Genomic DNA, 14,663 nt, shown 5'->3' on the forward strand with positions numbered 1-14,663 from the left:
GCTCTGGTGTCTCTCTCTCTCTCGGTTCCCGCTCCTCTGGACTAACCTTGCCCCTACTCTTGCATCGCATGGTGGCATCTTTTCCTGTCCTACGGAGGCTGTCTCCTGGTGTTCACCTGCGCTTCTGCTACCCCATTGATGAGCTGCAGAATATCTCAGCAAAGCTATCAGTGGATTTTGGGGTCCTAGCACTTCTCTCACCTCCTGCCAACTGAGGTTACCCATGGCTTCGGGCAGAGCAGCAAGTCAATTGACTTTTGAGGAGGCTACTCAGGCCACCAAACATTTCTTGGCCCCATCTTCTCTGGCCCCATCAGACTTTATCCTTGAGTCGATCATGAGCGACCTGAAGGCTATACAGGCCTCCTTTGCCATGGTTGAAGCAACCACTATGGAAACAAATGTGGAATTAATTCTCTTGAAAGCCAATTTGACCAATTGCAACACAATATGGATTCTACAGAACACATGTTGGATGATCTTGACCTACCTGTGATGGAGACTATTACTTGGAGCACTGAACTCTGCAACAACTAGAAGAAGCTGGCAGACTTGGTGGGTAGCAGTTGCTGAAACAATGTTTGTATTTTCGGGGTCCCTGAGCCAATTGATATAGCCAAGTTCCTTCAGTCTTTTATCCCACAACTGATAGGCTTGACCTTCACCTTCCCTCTAGGGTTTTAGTGGGCTCATCGCACTGCTTCTTGTTCCACCTCTTCACACCAGGGGCTATGCCCTAGCATAGCCTGCTTTCTCCACCATCAACAGGTGCATGTGGTCTTTTCGTAAGACCACACACATGGCTTGCATTCTTACAATGGCAACCAGATTTACTTTTCCAGCGGACTAATCTTACGAGATCCAGGTCTTTTGGAAGATATTTTTGGCCTTACGACGGACACTCCAGAAACTAGACCTATGATTTGGGCTGCTGAAACTGGCCATCCTGTTGGTAATAGTTAATAGTACAGTCAAGGAATTCTTGGATCCTGCTGAACAGGATCTTTGGTTAGAACATATGGAAACCCAAAGGTACTCATCAATAGATACTTCTCTGCTTCCTTCTCTCCCATCACTGGTGCCAAGTAAGGAGGTAACTGCTAGGGCCAGAGATACCCAGTTGGATAACTGTTATTATAGGGATAAATCCAGATCCCCACACAAGCCATGACACTTAGCCATCACAGACCGGCCACTGTATATTCTGTGTCCCCAGCCTGATCGGCTCTTTTCCCTTCCTTTCCATAGAGTGGTGCCACTCATGGGGATTTATCAATCCCAGCATAAGCCAGGTCGACCTCTCTTTTGCTCTTCATTCTTTGCTTTTCCCTGCTTATTTTACAATGCCTGATTATTGTGTGGCAAACCTATCTATTTGGTCACTCAAAGGGAGTGGCATGGCCAATTTCATCAAACGTAAAAAACTCTCACCTTCTTAGCTTCTAAACATCTGGATATTATCCTTATGCAGAAAACGCATATCACAGCAGAGTATTCTGCGAAATCTACACTCATCTAGGTGGGCATGGTCCTTTTTTCCATGCGATCCAACGAGGGTCTGTTTGAGACTAACACCAGAGTCTCCCCGCAGGAAAAATGGAGTGCCGCTTCTCTTCCACATGAAATCATGGTTGGACTACTGTGCTCCAAGTCCTTAAATCATGGTTGGACTACCAGGTTCGATAAATTTTTGCACATATCAAAATTGTGGACCAAATCCTGACTGTTGGCTCCATATATGCGCCCTATGGGGGTGAAACGCCCTTGGCTCTCCAACCTCCACAGGTTTCTTGTGGAATTTGGCTCCCAGTAACTCATCATTGGTGGTGACTGGAACTTGATTCTAAATCCTCTTCTGGATACATCAGGAAGACCTGACCTGCAATGAGGCAATGACCGGGCCGGCCATGCTGCGTGACCTAATTGATGACCTTTCCTTACATCATGTTTGGCTCCTTCTCAATCCTGAGAGAAAGAATATACTCCAGCCCATGGTTTGGAATCACAGGTAGACTTTTTCTTGATGACAGCTGTGGGCTTATCGCTAACCCACATGTGCCATAATGATGTCAGAGCTGTGTCAGATCATGCTCCCCTTGTCCTCACTGTAGACCTCCAGTTGAGGCGACAGGCATCCCACACCTAGCGCCTGATTAGACTGCGGCTCAAATCACCATAGGAGAAATTGTGTTTATAGACTTTACTTCAGAACTACCTCTTAATGAAATGACAGCAACCTCTAAACAGCTCCTTTGGGCAGAGCAGATGGCGTACATGTGCTGCATGGTAATGAAGGAGACTGCAATTGCATGCTCCGAAGGTGTTGCTAAGAGGACTGTATTAAAAAGGAAGTTCAAAGCCTTCTGGAGAAGTACCGAGCCTGCCCTTCTCCCACGGATCAGTGAACCCTTCTGATGAGAAAGCTTGAACTCAATAGTATGTACAAGCTGGCAGTGAACAGGGCACTATTCCGCATACGACATATTATGTATATACACAGTGAGAAAGCAGGGCACCTATTGGCGATGCAACTGAGTCAACGGGAATCGCAGGCGGTGAAGCCAACCCTCTGGGCAGCTGTCAAGACTCTCCTGGCTCACCTGCTGGACCTCGCACAGGAATTCTTTACCTTTTACACAACACTTAATACATGGGAATGTATGACAAATACCATATGGGAACAGGCTTTCATGTAAGCTTTCCGACTTACTGCCCTTCCTAGGATTGATCGGGAGGCCATAGACTCTTCCATATGAGAGGAGGAGGATGCAGAGACCATCAAATCTTTGAACACAGCCAAAGCACCTGGGGGGGACGGTTTTCCCCTGGAATTCTCCATTGCTACTAATGACCAGACTATCCCCTTCCTTACTGCTATGTTCCAGGAAGATACGTCTACAGGCTCACTTCATCCTGAATTCAATGGAGCTCATATCTCCCTCAGTCCAAACCTGGGTATATACCACTTCCACAGCTCTTATGGATCTCGTGCCCACTTTTGCAGCTATGATATCAATTGCTCCACAACAGGTTGATGCCACTGTTCACCCAGACCTCAGAATATTATCTAGCTCAATTGCTGGTGACCTGGCTCCGAAACAGACTCCTATACCTTGGCATCTCCCTACACAGGGACTTTGCACTACGGTGCAGGGTTAATTCCGCCCGCTCCTGAACTCGACGTAACAGGACTTTGCCAAGTGGTCAGCACTACATCTATCCCTCTGGGGCAAATTCCAGATGGTCAAAAAGTTGATGGCCCCAAGATTAAATTATCTGTTTGGTCCACTCCTGTTCCACATACCAGCTGGACTTCTCCTGCAGATTGACTCTCTACTCCACAAATATGTCTGGGGCTCTCTATGCCAGAGACTTGCTCTTTCCAAACTCAATGCTGGCATGTCCTATGGAGGACTCCGACTTCCCCACTTGCAGATCTATTATAGGGCCCAACATCTATCATAGATGATGTATCATCTTCTTCCGCATTGCAATCTTCCTATGTGGGGAAAGGAGTGAATGGAGCCTTCACAATGACTCCCCGGGACTTTCAGTCTTTTATGTGGGGCCACAGGCATTACAAGACCCATGCAACCCCTTGTTGTTAGAATTAAATACGATCTGGAAATCGATTCACGCTCTCTTAAAGGAATATGGCTTCTTACACCTGAAGCACTTCTAAGGCACAGCAGATCCATCATGATCAACTGCCTACCAGTGTGCTGGCCCAACAGTTCCTTGGCAGGAATATCAGAGCACCCCCACTTCCTGACTGATGATGCCCTCAGGTAGTTTAGGAGCCTTGCTGTGGATCACCATATTCCACACACCCATGCCTTGTGATACCTTTAGCTGTGAAATTGCCTTCACCCGTTGGTGTCCAAATTGTTCTCTGCATTGATGGAACGGGTCCTTCGGACTCGATGGCAGAACCGTTCCCAAACTAATTAATCTCTGGAATGTTGGTCACTCCTCCTGGCCTCCGATGGTCGGGGGCTGCGAGAGGCCAGAATGAAGTTTTGTTATGTCAAAATCTTGCAAGACTGGCACAGGTCTCCAGCTAAGCTACACAGAATTCAATTAACACCTACGCCAGCCTGCTGGTGCTGTCAGGCCTCAGACTGCGACATACTGAACATCTTTTGTCCCTTCCAGGAGCTCACACCCTTCTGGCTTGGTGACACCATTCCTCATCAAGCCCCCCTGGTGATCCTTCATGACACACGTGGCCTCCAGGCACATACCTCACATAAAGATTGCTGGGTGGCCGCCCTACTGACTGCAGCCAAGCTGTGCATCTTCCACCGGTGATCCACCCCGGCTGTTCTCACCCAGGAAGACTCGCTTAAAAGTGTGGCGATCACAGAAGCCCATGACGGCTGACTGATCTATCTACTGAATGATCAGGAACATTTATTTATGGACATTTGGGGCCTCTACTCCATGAATCACCATGATGGGCTGTCATCCAATTTGACCTGTATTATTGGATAGCTCTTCATCGCTACTTCTCGTCCCATGAGTATATCCTGGGGTTTGGTTGCGTGTTTGCATGGCCACCATCCCTCCCCATGCCTCCTTACCGTTGGCTACTCTTTTGATTTTGACCTGTTGTCCTGACCACTGGGAGCTCTACCAGCCCTTCACCACTGCCTTGCCCACCCCTCCTTCCTTATTGCTTCCTCTTTGTCTGTCTCAACACGTAATTTAACCAAACGCCTGATTGAGTCAGCCACCTGAGAAAAGACAAAAAGACCATCACGCATTTGCTTACAATCATTTGCTATATCAACAGGCTCCAAATCATCAGAATGTTTCCTAAACCATTCAACAACTTCTGCGGCAAACACCTCTGTAAAATATACTTGCTCCCTTTCCAGCCAATCCTTCATGTCATCTAAAAGTTCAGAAGAAGGAGCAATATCACGGGCCGCTTTACGAGCAGCAGATCTAAGCTGAGACGCACGCTCAGCAGACAACATAGAACAAGTTTCCCGTGCTTTCTCCTGGTCTTCAGGAGAGTCCTCATCTGAGTCATAAGGAGCAGAAGGAAGAGTATACGGAGGTGGAGAACGATCTAACAAGAGAGAATCATCTTGGGGTTTATTAAGAATAGGATAAAAAGGTCTACGAACAGCGTATTGGCCATTTACCTGTAAATGACGCTCCCTATCTTCTCTCTCTTTAAGTTCTTTCATTTTTTTATTTTTCATTTCCAATGCTTTCGCATGAATGCTCTTACGCTGTTCTTTTTCAATCAAGGCTTGTTCACGCTTCATTCGCTTACGCACTTCTTTCTCCCACATTCGTACACAGTCAAACATATCTTGTCTAGCCTTTCGCTTAAACATTCGTTGTTCCACATACTGAATCTTTCGCAAATCAAATAACCCATGCATAGGCCAATGCAACTCAGGATCCTTACGAGTATATTTATTCCATAACGTGCTTTACATTATAGAAGAAATACCATATTTAATATATGGCATATTAGGCATCCCCTCCGGGGGGGCCGGTTGTGCTTCATTGAGTCTCAAATTGGTACCACTACAAAAGCAACACATCCTACGAAGTGTGCTAGAAACAGGCATGCCAAAAATAGTGCAGAATATGCAGTATTATAACCAAAGTAGCACTTAAGGTACTGTAGTACGTTGTGCCGTTCAAATCAATTCGAAACAGAGAAAATTCTCCTGGATCACTGAAATAATATCGAGGGACAAAATATCGACTTGCAAAAATATCGTGGACAAAATATCGACAGTCAAAATATCGAGTTTGTATCTACAAACAGGTAAGTGCAAAAATATCGTTTACAATAATATAGTTGTAAAAAATATCGACTTTATTAAAAACAGTGTTAAATTAAATTAATATTAAATTTTAATTACTAAAATATACTTAAAAATACTTAAATTAACTTATAATAATTAAATAATAAATGAAATTAATAAAAATAATTTTTTACAATCATATTTGTTAAAACATATATATATAGTAACATACTATAAATAAATAAGATACTATTATATTACCGTACGATACCAGAAGTGTAAAAAATACTATTCCCACTCCAAAGAGTGCAAGCGCAGGGAAAGCATTGGATAGCGTAGGGGTTAAAATTACTATTCCCACTCCAGTGGGTGCAACAGTAGGGAAAGCGTTGGATAGCGTAGGGGTTAAAATTACTATTCCAACTCCAGTGGGTGCAACAGTAGGGAAAGCGTTGGATAGCGTAGGGGTTAAAATTACTATTCCCACTCCAGTGGGTGCAACAGTAGGGAAAGCGTTGGATAGCGTAGGGGTTAAAATTACTATTCCAACTCCAGTGGGTGCAACAGTAGGGAAAGCGTTGGATAGCGTTGAGGTTCCGTGACAATTGTAAGTGGTGTTTTCGACTCGTACGAATATAGTCGAGTCTGGTATCTACGAACCGCAAATGACGAGTTTAGTAAGTGTGCGCAGTTTCGCTGTGCTAACTTAAACCGTTCGTTTGCTACGTGGGTTTTTCATCTGTACCCACGGGTTCCATCTTAGGTACGGCATCCATTTTGTCTCTTGCCCTCAAGTAGCCAGCGAACGGACGTTGTCCGCTTCGCGACCCTGGGACTCCCAAGATATTTGCGGAAGACACATGTTCTTTGTAAGTGTCTTTATGATGAGGGGGATGATACTGTAAGGCAGATGGCCCCGCTCGAGGCTCATCTCGCCGTGCCGGTTTATTGTCTCAGCCGTGCATCTCATTAGGCACGTCCCTTTGATGCCTGTAGCTCGTGTTTCCCGATACCTCCCCTTTTACACCCTTTCCAATCTCCCCACTGTTTCCATCTTCCTCTGCACCTGTCCTTGTTCCTTTTTCGATCTGTTTTACTGCTGATTGGAATGTACTAATGGTGGGAAGATGGGTTTTTACAGTTGGGAACCGCCAAATGTTTCCGCACTTATGTTCCGGACCTTATGAGTATCAAAGTGACCAAAGCAACCCCTCTCGGGGATAATTGTGGGAACCGGGTTGTAAACCTTTGTCTGCTATGCAAACCTATGGGAAAATCGTGTATAAAAGGAGCGATCCACAGAACCAATTTGAAGCAGTCTCCCTGAACTACACTCGTTGTACTTCCGTGATCTCTGTGTTTCCCTGCAGCAAATAAACCTTGAATCTTTGACGCCGAAGGAAGTGTCCCGTGTCTCTGTCATTCGTACGCCGGAGCAGGTTACCCACGAAGGTTTCAGGTGTTGTCCCCTGGCACCGCTGGGTCTTAAAGAACCCAGTCCTTCAGTTGGCGCCCAACGTGGGGCTGCATCAGTGGTACCGGTCCAAGCCCGACGATCGTGAGGAACTTCGTGTGAAATCTCCGAGGGAAGGTGCACTCCGCTTCATCGATCCTGTTGTCGAAACAAGTGGCCCGAAGACTTTTCCCGCGAAGATTCCCGCCTCCTGACGGCTGCGACGGACTGCTGCCCTGACTGTAGACCTGTTTTGGCGCCTGGCGTAGACCTTGGTAGAGCGAGACGATTGACGGGCCTTCCTGGTGACGCCATCGATCTTTGAGTTAAGTATTTGTGGGTCGCTCCCAGAGTTCTTGGTTGTGGTTGCTTAGTGGTTGCATGGTTCCATTGCATTTGTAGTTCTTGGTACTTTGTTGTGTTGTTTGACGACTGCAGCCGCCAAAAACCGAGGGTTTTTTCTTTTTGCTGGGACTTGGTAAATCCCGTAACCCTTGAAGTTTGTGAAACTCGGCTAGTGTGCAAGATGCCTGGTCGTAGTACTTTGTTTAGTTGTTTCAGACCTTGTGGTGCGGATTCCCGACTGGAGGACTCGTGTCCGATCCCTCCGGTTGGAACTCCAACTTATAAACATGGGCTAGGCCCGATTACTTTTTATTTATTTTTATTTATCGCAATTTTTAGAGCGCATCAATTACCCATACGGGTGTCTCGGCGCTAATGTGACAGATCTTCACTTCAGTAAGGGAAGCGCTATACTAAGAAGGACGGTGTCCTTAGTTGGCCACCTCACGGTAGCTTTGAGACCTCGATCCTAGATAACTTAGAGGCTAAATTGTTCGAGAAAAAGTCAAGGCCGGCCATGTTTGATGCCTTTCGGTTGTGGCGTAAAGAAGCCCGACAGAAAGAAATCAGACAGACTAAACGAAATCAGAGAGATGGTGTTGCTACTATTGTAAAGAAAGCAGAGCAATTTCAGCGTGATAAGGAGGTTAAGGAAAAGGAAGTGTTTGATAGACTACAGCGCATGACTATAGATAAATGCTATCCTGCGTTGCCTACGGAGTCGGAAAAGAAGGAAGAAGCAGTTGAGGACCCTTTAATGTCTTATCTTATGAAGTCGCCACCTCCGTACGTACAGGGTGCCGCAGCTCCTGTGGTTCCCCTTGTACCTATCCCTCCACCTATTCTTCCTCCACCTGCTCCTCAACCTGCACCTGTTCTTCCGATTGTTCCTGCTCCTTTGCCTGTTGCTATCCCTACTGCTCCTCCGCTTCCACATACTCCTGCTCCCGCTACTGCTCCTGCTCTGTTAACTCCTGCTGTTGCTTCTGTCTCTACTCCTTCGCTTGTTAGTCCTGTGTCCTATACTTCTCCCTCTACTCGTAGTCGTACTTCTCCTCTTGCGGCTAGCTTCTTTCATTCGCTCGGACCTGTTCTTGGGTCTGCTGGTTCAGATGGTCCTCAGAGACGTAGTCAGCTTCCTGGTAACAGGGAACGCGCTTCGCTATATAATATGGCGATGGGCTGGATGACGCACCCCCTTAGAAATCCACCACGTATTGTGCTCGACACGTTTTGTCAATTCAATATACCAACCCAAAGATTCGTGTTCGAAGAAATGTGTAAGGTTCTTCGTGATCAGATATCGGCCGATGCACCTGACGAGGTGCTGACCGCTTTGTCTGATTTGCAACTTCAGTTCTCGACTGGACTGATAGTGGATACCAATGTTCGGCGTGCTGTTGAACGGTTGCTATCTTTCCGTCCCACTCCTATACCTCAAGCCCTTTTTGTTGAAGATGTTGAAAGACAGCCAGATGAGTCTGGTCAATTTCCTATGCGTGAAGTTCCACCAGTATGGATGCCAGCTAATCCTAACGCTGCTCCGCCGATCTTGCCGTTCTTTCAGAGGGTATGGATACATCTCCCATGGAAACGCTCAGAAGTGTTGCAGGTGAAGCAATCTTTGCCTGACCCTCGCAAAAATCCTACAGGGTATTACAAGGAATTATCGCAGCTCGTAGACGCTACGGTAATGAATCTTGCTGATATAGATATGCTATTTGGCAATGTTGTACCGCAACCGGTATGGGCTAAGATTCGTCAGGAAAATCACCCAAATGAATTAGGTGGTGATTGGGCTGCCATTGTAGCGGCGGATGGTCGGCAAGTTGGTGGTTCTAAACCCGAGCAGTTGATTACGGCTCTTCCCCAGAGAATAATCACGCTTATGAAAACTCTTATGCCAGCTATGAGAGTGAATTGGGACAAATTATCAGCTTGCAGACAGAAGAAGGACGAGAGTGTCTCTAACTTCTTTACAAGATTCGAGGAGGCATTCATCGACCATAGTGGTCAGGATATGGGTACTGAGGGTGGTCAGCGGCTGTTTGTCGACAAATTTGTTTCAAATTTATTACCCGATTTGAGCAATAAATTGAAGAATTCAGAAAGTGCGTGGGCCGTTTCTACTTCAGCTCAGATATTGGCCACGGCACAATATTATGAGAATAGAGAGAAAGAAGAGAACGACCGTGCTGATAAGAAGACGAAAGAACTCAAAACTAAAGTGTTGTTACAGCAGGCCTATCCTCCACGTTCGAATCAGAATACTTCGCAACAAAATAGATCGCAGTCGCAATCAAACCGATCACAATCTCGTAATGACTCCTCTTCTCAAAGATCCTCGTTAGGGTACAATCAATGTGCCTATTGTAGACAGGAGGGTCATATCAAATTCAATTGTCCTGTTCTAAACGATCGTAATAGTTGTAATTCATCTAGAGGAGGTCGTGGCGGTTCACAGCAGACGTCACGTGGTAGGGGTCGTGGTGTTCAGAATGATCGCTCAGATAACTCATCCAATTCCGATAATTGTTTTGACCAACGTGGATCATCGCAAGGACGATCTGCGCAGTACAATGTAGACGATTATTACGTCGATCAGGGAACTGACGACAGTAATTACTAGGACAGCCGAAGACAAGGAGAGGGAGTGGTATCAGTTCCGGTTGATCAGAGAGGGCCTTACGTCGCAGTTGCTACATCGGGCGTCGTTGAGCCTTTTCTGTTGGACACTGGTGCAGCGAAAAGTTCCATAAAGCATTCAAAACTCCCTGGCGCACCTTTGTCTGGCTTAACAAATGTTTCCGTTGGATTCTCTGGCGCCCCCGTTAGCAATCCAGTTTCGCGCCCTTTGCCCCTTACAATTGGGCCTCGTGAGCTAGAAGCTCCGTTGATTTTGACTACTGGTTGTGGTGAAAATCTTTTGGGCCTGGATTTGCTTAAACGTTTGTATGCAACTCTGTATTGTTCTTCTGCGGGTGTAAAGCTTACGTTGGGAGAGAGGGTTGTCTCTCCTATGTATTTGTCTCTCGATAAGCTTCCACCGGAATTGAGTTCTCTTCCTGCATCTTTGTGGGCAACAGGTCCCAATGACGTGGGCCTGCTTGACATCTCCCCTATGTTGTTCAGTTGAAATCTAATGTGCGATTGCCACGTATTCCCCAGTATCGCATCTCTCTTGATGGTGAACGAGCATTGTTAGCGATCATCTATGATTTGATCGAGAAAGACGTTATTGAGGAAACGCGGGGAAACGTGTGCAACAGTCCTGTACTGCCCATTCTTAAACGTACTGATCCTTCGAAACCACCTGTTTATCGTTTTGTTATCGATTTACGGGAGGTGAATAAAATTGTGATTCCTCAGTTCCCCGTTGTGCCTGACATCACGGCACTACTGACTCTGATTCCAGCTTCTGCATCGTGGTTTTCGGTGATTGATTTGAAGAATGCGTTCTTCAGCATTCCCATTGCGGAAGAGAGCAGAGACCTTTTCGGTTTCTCTCTTGGTGGACGCAGCTTCCGGTTCAAACGCGCTCCTCAGGGCTACTGTGAAAGTCCATCGATTTACAGTCAAGCCTTGAAGGGTCAACTGGATGCGTTTAGGTTGCCGGCTGGTGCGGCCTTAATCCAATATGTCGACGACTTATTGGTAGCCGCAGATACTCAGGACATTTGCAAAATTGCTACGGTATCGCTGCTGCAACATCTCTGCGAGTTAAATCACAAGGTGTCACCTTCTAAACTCCAATATTGTTGTCAAGAAGTAACCTATCTAGGTCACTTATTGTCAAAGGAGGAAAGGCGGTTGACCCCAGAGAGAATTGCAGCAATTGCACGAATGGCTGTGCCAAAAACCCAAAGAGATGTGCGTGCCTTTCTAGGTATCACATCGTACTGCAGGCAATGGATTCCAAATTTTTCATTGCTGGCGAAACCATTGGTAGCTCTTACGTGTAAGGATGTTTCAACTCCTTTACCATGGACGGAAGAATGTCAGAAAAGTTTTTCTGAATTACGTGATTCATTGTGTTCGGCTCCTGTGTTAGGTACTCCTGACTACAGTAAGCCGTTTACATTATATGTTCACGAGAGGGAAGGTTGTGCTTTGAGTGTCTTAACGCAACCTTTTGGTGGTAAGCAACGTCCATGTGCATATTTTTCCTCGACCTTGGACCCGGTAGCTAGAGCATTGCCGAGTTATTTGAGAGCAACAGCGGCAGCTGCGGTGTCCATCCGACAATCAGCAGGATTGGTCATGGATAATATGCTTACGGTGATGGTTCCGCATGCAGTCGACACTCTTTTAAATCGTACGAAAACTCAGCACCTGACAAGTGCGAGATTGTCTGGGTACGAGTTGGCGCTGCTGGCAAGCCACATTCAGATAAAACGTTGCAATGTTCTGAATCCGGCGACTTTGTTACCAATTAGCTCAGAGTCAGATGAAATAACAGAGCACGACTGTTATTTGAGGACAGAAGAGGAAACAAAAGGTCGAGTGGACCTTAAAAACACTCCTTTGGAAGACCCAGATGGAACGCTGTATGTGGATGGTTCATGTTTTAAATTACCGAATGGCGATGTGACTACTGCATATGCTGTTGTAACGTTGAATACTGTTGTTGAGACTGCACGAATAAATCAGAATTCTGCCCAAGCTGCAGAGCTGATCGCTCTCACTAGAGCGTGTGTGTTAGCAAAAGGGAAACGTGTGAATGTGTTTACCGACAGCCAATACGCCTTTGGCGTCGCGCATAGTTTTGGACGGTTGTGGAGAGAGAGAGGTTTTCTGACATCGCATGGTACGAAGATTCAGCATGGTCAGCTTGTGAATGATCTTTTGGATGCACTTACGTAGCCTAAGCAAGTGGCGATTGTTAAATGTAGTGCGCATCGTAAGGTGACGGATGATGTTGGTCGTGATAATGCGTTTGCGGATGAGACTGCTAAGGAGACTGCCCGGAACCTTAGCACTCGAATGTATGTGACGAGTTCGGTTAGGTGGCCTACAGAATCGAGTATGTGTGAGGACACTATCGAGAGTGTGAAAGCAATTCAGAATGAGGCCACCGAGACTGAAAAGATGAAGTGGAAAGAAAGTACGGGAAAGTTGGATGCGAATGGTTGTTGGATTGACTTATCGGATCAGAAAAGATGGATGTTGCCTGATGCGTATGTGCTGGCTGTTGTGACTATGGCGCATGGGTTAGCACATATTAGCGCGAAAGGTATTTGCAAGTTGTTGTCTCCTGTGTGGAAGAATGATGGTATCACAAAATGTGCTGAACGATTGGTTAAGAATTGTATGGTATGTATGTTGTACAATCCTGGTAAGGGAACCCCAACTCCTCCTGGTAGTTTTGCTCCCCCTTCATGTCCCTTTGAGGTGATCCAATTAGACTTCATCCATATGGAGCGATGCAATAACATGAAGTACGTTTTAGTTGTGGTTTGCGCGTTCTCCCGATGGATCGAAGCCTACCCTCTTAAGGACAACACTGCTTTGTCAACTGCGAAAATCCTACTGAAGGAATACTTTCCTCGGTACGGAATGCCTAGAATCGTGTGGTCTGATAACGGAAGTGAGTTTGTGGGGAGTGTGATGAAGAGTGTGTGTAAGGGCCTTGGAATTAATCAGAAATTCCATAGCGCCAATCATCCCCAGTCAGCTGGTTTGGTTGAAGGGTACAATGGCACCCTTAAACTAAAACTAGCAAAGATTCAGGCTACGACTGGTCTCTCGTGGCCTGACGCTTTACCCTTAGCATTATTGTCAACAAGGGCAACTGTACACTCCCGAGTAGGGCTCAGTCCCTATGAAATAGTGTTCGGTCGTCCTGCTAATGTTTGGGGGGTCCGTAGGCCGGGTGTGTTCTGTGATCTTGAGTATCCAATGTTGATCGATTATCTTCATGACTTGACTGCTAAACTGAGGTTAATTCACCAACAGGTTTACGAAGCATTGCCGACGCAGACGGAGGGTCCAGGCCACCAGCTCCAGCCCGGAGACTGGGTGGTGACGCGGAATTTTTCACGCAAGAAGAACTTGGAGCCAAGATTCACTGGACCCTACCAGGTCCTCCTTGCCACGAGAACTGCAGTTCGTCTAGAGGGTCGGAAAAACTGGGTGCATGCCACCCATACAAAAAAGTCCCTATTCCGTTGCCGGCAGACTCGTGGGTGAGGAGAGGCATTGCATCAACTGAAACCGAAGGATTGCCGGCGTTTGTACCTTTCAGCGACGCACAACCTGTCGGAGAATCCTCAGTGCAGCAGAAAGACACTGTTGAACATTTGTCATCAAAAGACTCAAGACCAGAACATTCAACTGATCAACAGAACGCTGTCTCTTCAACGGATCCCTTGTTTGATGAACAGACACGTCCTGGGAAAACCCGATACTTTTTGCGATCCAGCACTAAAGACTAATAAAAGATCCTGTTCTGTCCCTTGACAATTGCATTATCCCGTTTTCCACGATCAGTTTGAACACTCGTATCACTGTAATTATTTTTGTATATGTACATTGAGTTTCGTTCCTCATATTTTTTCTTCCACAGCTGAGAGACACTTTTGCATACACATAATTGTGAACAAAGGCCGTAGGGCCGCGCGTGTACTTCCTTCTGGTTAGTAGGTCTTGACACTAGGTTAAAGACCGTCGGTTCCTGGGAACTCCTAGGGATTGACTACTGCTACACAGAACGAAGTGCGTCAAGAAACGTTGTGGACGGTCGTAGGGGATGGCATTTTCGAAGCTGATGGACTTGGAAGGAGCTCAGGTGCAAAGGTTCAAGCTGCAACAACTTAGTCGTACCAAATGTTTTATGTTCCAAATATTCATATTGCTTTTCACTGTTTCTGCATTATTGGCGGGTGGGGTGTATTACATGATGTCTTGTTTCTTATCTCCTGCCATACCTACTTCTACCTCTGAGGTTCCGTGACAATTGTAAGTGGTGTTTTCGACTCGCACGAATATGGTCGAGTCTGGTATCTATGAACCGCAAATGACGAGTTTAGTAAGTGTGCGCAGTTTCGCTGTGCTAACTTAAACCGTTCGTTTGTTACGTGGGCTTTTCAGCT

The sequence above is a fragment of the Lissotriton vulgaris genome, chromosome 4_1 (genome assembly GCF_964263255.1).
Source record: "Lissotriton vulgaris chromosome 4_1, aLisVul1.2, whole genome shotgun sequence".
NCBI lineage: Eukaryota > Metazoa > Chordata > Amphibia > Caudata > Salamandridae > Lissotriton > Lissotriton vulgaris.